At 40.6% G+C, this 13679-nt stretch overlaps 1 protein-coding gene across 2 annotated transcripts in view; it reads right to left on the bottom strand.

Moving 5' to 3' along the window:
- Nucleotides 1-13679, bottom strand: part of PLCL1 (phospholipase C like 1 (inactive)) — a 347991-nt gene that overhangs the window by 148883 nt on the left and 185429 nt on the right. The window lies entirely within an intron of this gene.

The following is a 13679-nucleotide window of genomic DNA, read 5'->3' as shown; positions in this document are numbered from 1 at the left end:
TGCTAATCATGGAGAGATTAAAAGACGGGCTATTTCTTTGTTATGGTATCCATTAGGGCTTCAATGCCTTACACATCTAATCTATAGAATTCTGTAGAATTGAAATCATGAAATTACAACTCTGTACATTTCTGTCTAAATTAAAGGAACATGTAGCTATACATTCATATCTATAGGTATGAATATCACAAAACAAGTCTCACTTAAGATTATTTCTTACAAATTTTAGGATATGATAAGGGATGTTAATTATTAGGCTACAGGGAGAGCCACTTAGTTATGATATAGCTAAAATGTAGTAAAAATGTTCTAATGTTACTATCACTGCTACTACTAAACTACATTTATAGGGTCCTTTTAATTGTCCAGGTGCTGTGCTAAATGCTGGTATGTAGATCACATTTAATCCTGGCAGTTTACATCTTCATTTTATACATGGAGAAAGTGAGATGATGCCAGCTTTTTTGCCCCTCGAGTATGATGCACCACCTTTCTGTGTCCTGCTCTGTGCCTTGGGAAGCTGACCTTTAGGGACCCTGGTCTTGTGTTTCTCTTGGGCTTCCACCAATGGGAAGTATCAGCTGAATAGAGAAAGATCAGGATACTGGTTCCTCTCTGATCTTTCCTTGACAGGTAATGGTCTTGAGTTCTCCTACCTATGGCCACAACTCCTGTTGGGAGGTTCCTTGCCAGAGCTGTAGCTCTCACTAGTTCTAAAAATGAATGTGTCTCTCTCCTCTGGCCACTCAAGGCTTAGGGTGGCAGTGATTTTCTTCTGCCACCAGTCTCTAGGTGATTCACAATCATGTGGGTGGGTTACATTCCCACCCACATCTTCGCTGAGTGTGTCGTCTGTTTGATGAAGATTGTAAGACAGTGAGGACACAGAGGTAAGGAAGTAGTTCACCTTGGATTGGGTGAATCCAAGGACCATAAAAAGGAGTGGGTGAATGAACACATGCTAACTGTGGAGAGTTGAGTCAGAGGACAAATTCATTTTAAATCATTGGAGCAACTGTCCTCCTATGGAGGTGCTATGCAGCCAACTTCTCTATCAGACTTAAACCAAGTGAAAACAAAAGCTTTTCTGATGCAGCGTCATCAGTCCTAATTTCCCACGTTGCCTCAAAAACAGGAGGCCCCCATGATGAGAGGAAGTAGTTCTGGTGGGCAATAAATACACTGGTACCTAACAGGATAGAGATGAAGGGACAAATAATGATTTTACAAAGGTAGCAGCATCTTGGACATCTATGAAACCACCACAGTGTATTGCCTGCCTCCCTACACACACACCTCACACATTTGACACTCATGATCATAAATTCTCCAGGGAACCAAGCATCATTCTAAGAAGAGGAATGTTAGTTGAGAAGATTGCATTCTGGCTCTTCCCAGCTATCATCTCTTATCCCAACCTTCCCACAGTATCATTCAACACATACACATACACACATGCACATATGCACACAAGCAATCTCATATCACATGCACACACACACACACACACACTGCTCCATTCTTCTCAACGAAACTCCCAGGAAAAACTGAATAAATAGGCAGTTTCTTCTCCTCTGGCCTCAGTTTTCACTTTCTTTCTCGTTCCATATCACTCTCCACCACTCCCACCCACCAAGCCCTCATGCTTTCTCTTCCATTTGCCTTATCAAAGTCTGAGCTCTTGGCAACTCATTTACCATAAAGGCTATAACTGAAAAGAGTAATACCCAGAAGATATTTATATTTTAACATAAAACGATAATCCTCAATCTAAAATGTTACTAAACGAAACATTAAATATAGAATTAAAGGAATCAGCCTCAGGGAACTTTCTGGGAGGCAAAGGCACCCTTTCTGCAGCTCCTGAAATGTCACTGCATGGGCCACAAGGTAAGGCCCTCTCTCTGCTGTTTCCTCTTTCTAAAGGCTCCACTCCAAGGGTTCATTAAATGGAAGATAAAGGTCATGATTGGCATGCTTCTTCAGACCTCTAATGCATCACTTGAGGTTCTAATCTAGTTAAATTCCAGAAACTATTTAGCTCCTTCACACAGAATGGGAGATATCCGGGTTTCCATACTGCTGGGCTTATCTACCTGAAACAGCCATCAGTGTGTGCAGGGCCATGAAAAGGCCTCTTTGGGTGTGACTTGTGGGGACCAGCTCGATGAACAAATAACCATTTCTACTACACATTGTCTCAGAACCAGAGAAAGGTGGTGTGGCTGCAGGTTACAATAACAGGCGTCATCACCCGTAACTTCTAATTATCAGAAATTGACCTCAGCAGATCACAAGAAACCACTCGGCTGCCACTTGAACTCTGACCCAAAGCCAGAAGAGAGAAAATGGGAGTGGACTCTGTGAACTGTGCCGCTTACACTGTGCACAGACGGGAAGGAAGAAACGCTTCGATAAGCCAGCTATACCTGTTGGCTCCCTGCCTCCCCATGGTAGTGCTACACTCTCAGGATTCCATGAGCACAGGAAAATGACACTAAAAATGTTTGACAGTTGAGTCTGGTTCAGGTAACAGGACAAAGCACAGATTCTCTCTCTCCTTCCCTCTCCCGCCACCTCACCCTCAACCCTTGCCCAAGCAAAACTCATTCAAAATGTGGTGTAGTGAGGACTAGGAGAGCCCTGGTACTCTAATGCCACCCTAATGTCATTAGTGCAGCCTTGACAGCAAGCAATGACCTCCCCTCCTCCATGCAATTTGGGTTGCTTTACTAGTAAATTTAGAAGAGTTAGAAAAACAGGATGTACTACAGCCTGCATTCTGATAACTAGCGATTTGTTCGACTGATTATTTCTCTGTGAGGGGAGTGTTATTTTTCTCTCTTTTAACTGTATTATGTAAGCCCGAAAAAAGCACTCTCACCAAGGAGATTCTGCAGAAGTAAAGTTGCTATGCCCATAACTGATCCTCACTGGCTTTTTTTTTAATTAATAGACTTTATTTTTAGAGCAGTTTCAGGTTTACAGAAAAATTACACAGAAAATACAGAGCTCCTATAATGTTCACCTCTCCCCACACTGCACAATTTCTCCTATTATTAACCGCTTGCATTCTGGTGGTACATTTGTTATAACTGATAAACCAATATTGATACATTATTATTAACTAAATTCCAAAATTCACAATAGAGTTTTCTTTGTGTTATGTAGTTCTATGAGTTTTGACAGTTATATAATGTCATTTATCTACCATATCCACAGTATCATACAGAATAGTTTCACTACCCTAAAAATGCCTTGTGCTGTACGTCAGATTTTTCCTTAGCCTTCTCATCTCTCTGTGCATTCTTCAAATGACCTAGTCCACTCCTGTGACTTCCACTACCATGCAGCACCAATGCCTTCCTAAATAGCACTTCTGGCCTGGATTTCTCTTCAAACTCAGCAGAATTCATCATCTCCTTCCATCTTTCTTCTCCCTCCTTTCCCTTTCCCTCTTCCCCCTTATCTTGCACAAACCTGCTCTTCCTCCAATGCCCCCTGTCTCTTCACACAACATGATGTATGCAGCATCCTCCCTCTGGCTGCAGGCAGAAACCTTGCAATTACCCCCACTTCCCAAATACAAAAATGTTTGCAGAGGCACTTGTTTCTCCCCCAAATCACATTTCCTGTGCATATACTCATGTGACAATTTAACCTTTCAACTCTCATAAGATGACCATTTGTCACTAAGACAGGACAGAAAGTTCTTGCTTTCGTTTCATAGAAGTTATTGCATCTAGGATGGCAAGCAAAAGACAGAGCCAAACAGAGAAGCAGATATCAGCAGCCAGCTGGGCTCGCACATGCCCCCCCCCCCCCCCCCACCCCCCCATTAAGTGACTTGCTCCTGCACGCTGGCCACCCAGGGCATGAATTTAAAATTTATACCCCAGCAAAAGTACGAGTGTACCACACCATGGACATGGCTGACGCTGAGATTGTTGACTGCTCAAATGCCAGGGATTCCCTGGTCTTGGCCTTCCCATGCTGTACTCTCCGCCCAGGGTTGCCTTTCTTCTTCTTGGTTATGGAACTATTGCCTCATAAACCCTCAGGCCCCAGCTTGGGTCACCCCATTAGGTCCCTCTGTGGTGTTCTCATTATACCATGTGTCTCCTATCTGACATGTATATCATGTGGCAGTTTTTTTGTTTTTGTTTTGTTTTGTTACTTGTTGCTTTCTTCTCCACTGGATGGCAAGCTCCTAGAGCAGGGGGACTTTGTGTTTCATTTCAGATTCTCCAGTACCTGGAACAATGCCTGTGACACATAATATAGCATCTCAACCAATACTTTGAAGGAATGGAAGAAGAGAAAAGAGGGAAAGGAAAGAATGAACAGTCTGGTTCCCCAAATGGGTCCATTCCTAGGAGATTCATAGGAAACAACAGAAAAAGCTTTTTACCTAAAATGGTAGCACATGACACTACATTAATAACACAGAGAAGGCTGACATTATAAAACAAAACACAGCAAAATGATAACACATCTGCACCAGAAAGGACAAAAGTTAGTACCTGTAATTTACTAAAGTCATGGATATGTGTAATATGTTAAGACTGCAGAATTCCACTAAACTCATTTAAAACCTGAAACTCATGGGGCAAGCACTGGAGAAAGGCTTTGAGAAATGACAGCTTAATCCCTTGCTTCTGCATGGAGATGACAGGTTCCTCCTTTCTCCACTGGTTCTCTGATTAGATCAGAAAACTGATTCCTAGGACACATGTGCTTTGGGGATCACATACATAAGAAAAAAAAAATGACTAGAGGTTTATTCTAAACTAGATTCAGAAATTAGGCCTTCACAAGTAAAATTTATTTAAAAGTATAAACAGTTAGATGTGAAATTATTTATGCCAACGAAACTACTCTATTGAACTCACCTGAAATTAAACAAGAATGTTTCTAGTGTGAACTTTAATTTAGGCACACCTTACCAAATGTTGAAATATTTTCATTTACCTAATTTAGTTTTTAGCTATATAAAGCTAAGAGATACTTGGATAAATTTCATGGAATTCATGAGTTATCCTATTTGGCCTGTGTTTCTACATTGGAAAAATGTCAAAGAAAGCGTATCTTATATCCCCAAATATGAAGTAATCCCAAATATAAAGCAATCTTTCCCATTTCTCACTCAGATGACTTTCTTAAAAATGTGTTTGTATTTACCAAAATATACAAACTTTTAGGGATATGGACTGCATATGATGTTTGTTACAGGATGTTAAAAAAGAACCAATTCAGCCCCAGTTTCTGCTCAAGTTCCTAGCCCATAGCCAGCATATTCCACAATGAGGTGTGAAAGTATGGTGTAAAGCTTGCAGTTTCCTGACTTTTACCCTTCTCCTCACCTATACTGAGGGCATAAAAGTCTAGGTAGTTGGAGATTACAGAAGACTATTTGGAGACAGTTACTGGTGTGCTATGAGTCTCCTCTTTCCTGCAAGAAGAAGATACTGGGGAAGAATTTGTCCCTCACCTCAAGCCTAGAGTAAGGAGCTTCAGTGGAATTTTTAGAGCTCACATGTTTCCTGGTTGTGGTGGAAAGCAACTAACTCACACTCTTTAGAACCCTAAAGGGTAAGTGATTCACTGAAGCAGCCTAGGGCAGCAGAGGAAAGCCTGTGGTTTGAGAAGTAACTGCACTCCCAACAATGGGTAGAAGATCCTGTGGACCAAAGAGGAATTCCACTCCTGTGCTGGATATATCTTGTCTACCACTGTAGACCCAGCCTCCACCTGTTACCATCCTGCTCTATGCCCAAGAGGCTGACCTTGATGGAAAGAATCACAGACTTCCAGCTACATTTGTCCAATGGGAGGCACCTGCAGAAGACAAGAGCGAGGAAGGTTAGCACAGGTTCTAGAGAAGTCGACAGCTTCTGCTGGGCAGTCCTCTCCTGCAGATGTAGCTCTCTCTAGGCTCTCTGTCCTCATGCCTTGTCGTTGCCCCCTCAGGCCCAGAGGCAATAATGACTCTACACTGTTCCACAAGGCATTTCAACATCCCTTGTTGGTATCTCAACACTGCCCACACTTCTGAGAATAATCTCTCCACCAAGCTCTCCTCAGTTCCTCCACTGGAGTGTGCCATCTGTGTGCTTCCCCGGCCCTGATGATGGGGCACACAGGGACCAGCACAGGGTCACCAGAGATTCTACCCAAGAATGCTGATGCTCAACAATAAAAACAAACAATCAAATTAGAAAGCAGGCAAAGGACTTGAATAGACGTTTCTCCAAAGAAGATATACAAATAGCCAAAAAGCACATGAATAAATGCTCAACATCACCAGTCACTAGGGAAATGCCAATCAAAACCACAATGAGATACAACTTCACACCCATTAGGATTGCTATTATAAAACAAACAAATAAAAAACAGAAAAGAACAAGTGTTGGCTAGGACATGCAGAAATTGGAACCCATGGGAATGTAAAATGATACCGCCACTATGGAAGACAGCGTGACTGTTCCTCAAAAAATTAAACATGGAATTGTCATATAATCCAGCAATTACACTTATGGGTATATACCCCAAAAATTGAAAACAGGGACTCAAGCAGATATTTGCATACCTATGTTCATAGAAGCATTATTCACAACAGCTATAATATGGAAGTAACCCAAGTACCCTTCAACAGATGAACCAATAAACAAAATGTGGATATTATCCAGCCTCTAAAAACAAGAAAATTTTGAACACATGTTACAACATGAGTGAAATCAACCAGTCACATAAAGACAAATATTGTATGATTCCTCTTATGTGAGGTTCCAGAGTAGTCAGATTCATAGAAACAGAAAGCAGAATGGTGGTTGCCAGGAGCTGGAGGGAGGAGCAAATGGAGGGTTAGTGTTTAATGAGTACAGTTTCAGTGTTCAGTATGGGGAAATGAAAAAGTTCTGAAGATATATGGTGGTGATGGTTGCACCACACTATAGATATACTTAAAAACACACAACTATAACTTTAAAATACTTGAAATGGCCAGGCATGGTGGCTCATGCCTGTAATTTCAACACTTTGGGAGGCTGAGGAGGGGCGTTGGTTGAGCCCAGGAGTTTGAGACCAGCCTGGGCAACATGGCAAAACCCTGTCTCTACAAAAAATACAAAAATTAGCTGGGCATGGTGGTGTGTGTCTGTGGTCCCAGGCACCCAGGAGGCTGAAGTGGAAGAATCACCTGAGCCCAGGAGGTCAAGGCTGCAGTGAGCCATTATTACACCACTGCACTTCAGCCTGGGTAACAGAGTGAAACCCTGTCTCAAAAATAAATTAATTTAATTTAATAGTTAAAATGATGAATTTGTATTACAAATATTTTTCCACAGTTTTAAAAATGAATGCTGAGAAGCAAGCAAGGGGCCTCATCAAAAGGAAACTGGAGGTGTGTGCAGTGCTGAGCAAAGCATCAGGAGAGACGAATCAGGAGAAACGCTTTCATCCATGGAAAACAAGCACAGATGAGCGATCCCTGGTGAGGGAGAGATTTCCAGGCCCCAAGAAGACAGTGAGTGCTTTCAGCTCCCACTTCTCCCCGCTCTGATGACATACCACACCATGCTTCAAGGGGAGTAAGCTAGGAGAGGATGAGAGGAAGTAAAAGCACTGAGTGGGAAAGAGAAGAGCTTCTCAGCACATCTCCCACTAATGAGGGCTTGTCTGCAGCAGTCCTGCACTGGGAGAAAGGGGAAGCTTTAACTTCAATAAACTTTGAAGTTTGGAACAAATATACTAAGCAGACTGTACTTCCAGTGGAAGTAGAAGTGACTGGAAGAACCATGAGGCTGTGTCTAAATTTCAAACCAGAGCAATAATAAGTAGGAGCACAGAATAAATTTAAAAGAACAAAAGTGGGTGATAAAAATAAAGTTGCTTTATAATGACCATCTGTATTTGCCAGAGTTGTCCAAAGAAACAGAACCAAATATATGCACAGAGAGGGAAGGAGAGAATGAGAGAGAGAAGTGGAGAGAGAGATTATGAGTAATTGGCTCATGCCATTATAGAGTCTGAGAAATCCCATCATCTGCCATCTGCAAGGTGGAATCCCAGGAAAGCCAGTGGTATAATTCAGTCTAAGTGTCGAAGGCCTGAGAACCAGGGGAGCCAAATTATAAATCCCAGTCCAGCGACAGGAGAAGATGAGATGAGAGGTCCCAACTCAAGTAGAAAGGCAGGAAGCAAAAAGGGTGAGTTTCTCTTTCCTTTGTCTTTTGTTCTATTCAGGTTCTCAATGGATTGGATGATGCCCAACTTCACCGGGAGGGAAATCTTCTGAGTCCACCAATTCAAATGCTAATCTCATCCAGAAACACCCTCACAGACACACCCAGAAACAATGTTTAATCTGGGCACCCCATGGCCCACTCAAATTGACTGTAAAATTAACCTTCACTGTCTCCAGGATTAATACTTGTTCAAACCTAATGATTATACAGTTAATTTAATTATCCATATTCTATAAAATTATATATTCTTGGAACGCTATAAATTCCATGAGTTTTATCCAGACTCTTCATTTCCACTTAAACTTTAAGTCATCAAATAGTTTTCCAAAAACTACATCTTTGCATCTGTCTAAATTGTTAGAGAAACATTTTCTGAATCTACCCTAATATGGTTTGGCTATGTCCCCACTCAAATCTCATCTTGAATTGTAGCTCCCATAATCCCTATGTGTCATGGGAGGGACCTTGTGGGAGGTAACTGAATCATGGGGGTGAGTTTTCTCATAATAATGAATAAGTCTCATGAGATCTGACTGTTTTATAAAGGGCAGTTCTCCTGAATGCTCTCTCTTGCCTGTTGCCATGTAAGATGTGCCTTTGCTCCTCCTTTACCTACTGCTATGATTGTGAGGCCTCCCCAGCCATGTGGAACCACTCTCAGGTATTTCTTCATAGCAGTATGAAAATGGACTAACATATACCCTTGCTGGAAATCTTATCATACACCATGAATTCCAATCATATTAGGTTAGCTTTCCTTTTGTCCTGAGGTGTATGTTTGTAATATCCACAATATAAATATCTGCTGCATTGCTTTAAAAGGCATGTTTAAAATTATATCAAGCACCTGCAATTACAAACTCATATCTCTAGGAATAATAACAGAAACTGCATTCTATTTCTTTGCCTTTTTTTTTACCCATCATGTCAGCTACATCTCTATGAGCAAATAAAAATAGCTCTGATGAGGTCATTTAAGTCTAATGTGTCTTCAAGTGGTTTGCTGCTCAAAATAAGGTAATTGAGCAGCACCCTGTAACATGAGGGACTTTATAAGGACTCCAATATAAGGTGACTTTCATAGGCTTATACAGGAACCGAAAATTAAATAACATTCCAGACTCAATACTATCTTTAGCAAAATGGGATTCTCCAACTGTAATCTATTACCAGTGGGCACTCATCTGTACATTTTCCTTCATTTGATATATTAGTCTCTGTGTATCCTAAGTCATACCTCGGAGAATCTCCAAGTGGACTCCAGGTGCAAGTCTGAGGGGTTATTTCTCCTTAGGAAGGTTTTGATTCTCTCCTGAGCAAGCTGTTTTCTAAATTGCAGCTATTCACAAAGGCATTTTACAAATTCCACTGAGAGTAATCCATCCCAAAACACTTTGGTTTGGTTTGGTTTTGTGTTTTTTCTGAGACAGAGTCTTACTCTGTTGCCCAGGCTGGAGTGCAATGGTGCGATCTCAGCTCACTGCAACTTCTGCCTCCTGTGTTCAAGTGAATCTCATGCCTCAGCCTCCTGAGTAGCCAAAACAGTTTTAAATGTATATTATGATCTTAGCACCAAGCTCACTTGGTCAGTTTTGGAAACCATCTCTTTGAAATGCAAATTATCTGACCTGGGAGTCAAGGCCCTCCCTAAACAAACTCCTACCATTCCTCTGGTATTTCAAATCCTACTCATCCCCTCAGGTCTAGTTCAACTCCCTGGTCCTCATCCCTCAGAAAGTCAAGCTAGGAGAAGTGGTGTCTCTTTCCCTAAGTCACCAAAACATTGACTTACATCGGCTTGCCTTATGTAGAATATTCCATGTCTTCCTTTTTTATCTCCCCAACTTGGTTAAAAGCAACTCAAAGGCAGAGACCTTTCCCCAATGCTCAGTATGGTGCCCTACACCTAGCAAACTTCTATAAATAATTATTCAATGCATGAATAGTAACAAGAACAGCCATCATAATCTGAAAATGTTTTCATCAAATATTCTGTTGTATGCATTTTGTGGGTTCATTCAAAAAACAAGACTTTCTACTCTTCATTGTTTATTAGTTATTTTTTGCAATTCCCCTAGTTAGCTCTTTCACTCAATAGGATACAATTTATCCCCTTGAGTTTGAACTATATAATCCATCCTAGAAATCACACGTCACAAAAAATAAGTGATTCAATGAGATATCACCTTACTCCTGCAAGAATGACTATTATTGAAAAGTCCAAAGACAATAAATGTTGGTGTCAATGTGGTGAAAAGAGAACACTTATACACTGCTGGTGGGAACATAAATTAGTACAACCTCTATGGAAAATAGTACAGAGATTTCTTAAAGAACTAAAAATCTATCTCTACCATTTGATCCAGCAATCTCACTACTGGGTATCTACCTAAAGGAAAAGAAGTTATATCAGAAAGACACCTGCACACAAATGTTTATTGCAGCACAATTCACAATTGCAAAGATATGGAACCAAGCTAAGTTCCCATCAACCAATGAGTGGCTAAAGAAAATGTGGTATATATACACCATGGAATACTGCTCAGCCATTAAAAAAGAAGAAAATAACATCTTTTGCAGCAACTTGGATGGAACCAGAGGCCATTATTCTAAGCGAAGTAACTCAGGAACGGAAAGCCAAATATTGTATGTTCTCACTTATAGGTGAGAGTTAAGCTACGGGTAGGCAAAGGCATGCAGAGTGATATAATGGACACAGAATGGGGATGAAGGAGGGTGAGGAATAAAAAATACTACATATTGGGTACAATGTACACTGCTCGGGTGATAGGTACACTAAAATCTCAGACTTCACCACTATACAATTCATCCATGTAACCAAAAACCACTGTACCTCAAAAGCTATTGACATAAAAATAAAATAAGTGATAAACACTATACTCACTCAGCTCATTTGTATATCTGACACCCCTTCTCATCACTGAGTAGGTCCCACCGTCAATTCCTTTAAACTGCCTATTCTCACTCAGCTTCTGCATGTTCCTCCTTGTGGTTGGCAGTGCTAGTCCACTCCTGTGTCCACTCATTCCAGTCTCTCAGTATACACCTGCAATACCCCATCACTGCTCTTTCCCTCAGTTTCTGTTTAACATGTGCTATTATCTAACATGAGGCACCTTCTGTTTCTAAAACTGAAACTCAGTCTCAGTGCTGAAATTCATTCAAAAATACACCCTCCAATCAACTTCTCCAACACAAGAAAATGAAATTCATTCATTCAGTTTACAGTGGCCCATGTTTTCAAAACTGAAACATACAATACATAGTCTGATGTTTAGTCTGATAATGAAATATTTTAAATGTGGCTGATATGGCATAAATATAAAATATATAGCAGACCCTCACTAAAACCACATCCATTTATTTAAAAGTGTACATCATTTTGGCATTTCTAATTACTATTCCCTTGCTGTTCTGTTATTCTTCAGTAATGATAATCTGGCCATGAAGCCAGGATCCAAAAAAGGGCTCTGTCTCAGGAAAACAAGTTGTAATCTTGGTGCTGCCTAATTGGCTTACTACTTCTAATGTCACAAAATGAGTAGCCTAGTCTAGATCAGGGATCACAAACTCAAATGCTTCCAGGAGTCAGATAGGTACCCTGAATGATTGAAGTGAGGTTTGAATGGGAAGGCAATAGGGAATGATAGTGACTTGTAGAAACTAGAAAGCAAATGCCCCCTCCAAAGGAGACAATTGTTTAAATTCAGCCTACTGCCATGCAGGAATGTGGGCACAGTGTGGCCAGATCTGACTTTTCTAAAGAAGTTGGAAATCAGGACTTATTTGTGATGTTACTTGACAGCTAAATCCATGTAATTGTTTAATAAAGCCATGTACAGGCCAATATTATACAGGCTAAGTCAAACACATCTGCAGACCAGATGAGACTCATGGTCCAACAATTTGCCAACTCTGATCTAGATATGTGTTTCTTTCTGGTGAAAAGGTCTCTATGTTCCCTTCTCTGGATGCTTACTTTAAAAACTAATCAGACTTTATATTTTAGTTATTTTTCAGTAAACTTGGCTGAGAGTTAACATCAGACAAAATAGCTTGGCAGAGAAAACATGGGATATGAAGTCAGAAGACAAATCAAGTCCCTCCTTCACCCTTTAGAGATGTATGGCCTTAGGCAAGTGGCTTAACTTCCTAGAACCTGAAGATGTTATCAATATGAAATAGGGATGATTCCAACCCTTCTAACTTGTAAGGTGATTATGTTATTTGAATAAAATTGTGTAAATGGAAGCACTTTGTAAACTCTAAAGCACCAAATAGCTCTCAGGAATGATGATTGTATTGTCTAACTCCCCAAAGATCAATTAAGGAGAAAAGCAGACTTTGGGATGGGAGAATATTACTTATTATGAAAAATGAAAGACTTCTCAGAACTTCCAGTAGAGGCCAGCAATTGATCTGATGTTAAATCTATCAAAATTATTAAATTGAGGCCAGACTCTGTGGCTCACGCCTATAATTTTAACATTTTGGGAGGCTGAGACGGGAGGATTGCTTGAGGCCAGGAGTTCAAGACCAGTCTCGCAACATAGTAAGACTCCATCTCTACAAAATTTTAAAAATTAATCAGGCATGGTGGTGCATGCCTATAGTCCTAGCTACTCAAAGGCTGAGGTGGAAGGACCACTTGAGCCCAAGAGTCTGAGACTGCTGTGAGCTATGATCACACTACTGCACTCTAGCCTGGGCAACAGGGTGAAACCCTGTCTCTAAAATAATTTTTAAAAATGATTACATTAAGTGGAATATGGCTTCAGATCTTCAGTCATTTGCAGCACATGAAGCTTTGTCTAGTTTTGCCTGCTGTGGTACCTGAAGCAGCAATTCTAATAAACAGGTAAAATGCAAACATGCCAGGGTCTCTACATAGTAATATCTGGTTACGATCTTTTAATTTAAGATTTAGGATGATTCATAAAGACCTTTTAAGAATAACTAAATCTACTTTGTAATGAATGCTTGGAACAATTTCCATAGCTGTAGGCTGATAAAGGATGTCATATAAATCTAATATCACTCCCTGGTTTCTCCCTACTCTGTACTTGAACCACAGGAGGTTTTGGTCTGGTCCGAATGCCCTTCTGTAAGTCCTAGGTTTTTATTCCCAACTATTCCAGAGGATCTCACCATTAATCACAGATAATCCTTGGACTTCTCTGGTGAGCCCAAAAATAACTAAGTAATGCTGTAGTCTATTCCTACAGCAATTCACTTAAAATGGATCCTCTCATTTGTGCAAACTGCAACACTTCATAATATCAGTTAAGCAATCCCCTGACAACAGCTTAGACCAAGGGTAGCTAAATTTTTCCTGTAAAAGGCCAGACAGTAAATATTGTAGGCTTTACAGGTCACAAGGTCTGTGCCACAACTAATCTGCCATGATAGCAT

This window comes from Theropithecus gelada, chromosome 12 (assembly GCF_003255815.1).
Source record: "Theropithecus gelada isolate Dixy chromosome 12, Tgel_1.0, whole genome shotgun sequence".
Classification (NCBI taxonomy): Eukaryota; Metazoa; Chordata; class Mammalia; order Primates; family Cercopithecidae; genus Theropithecus; species Theropithecus gelada.
Note: the sequence above shows the minus strand (reverse complement) of the source record. Positions and strands in the feature narration are given on the sequence as shown.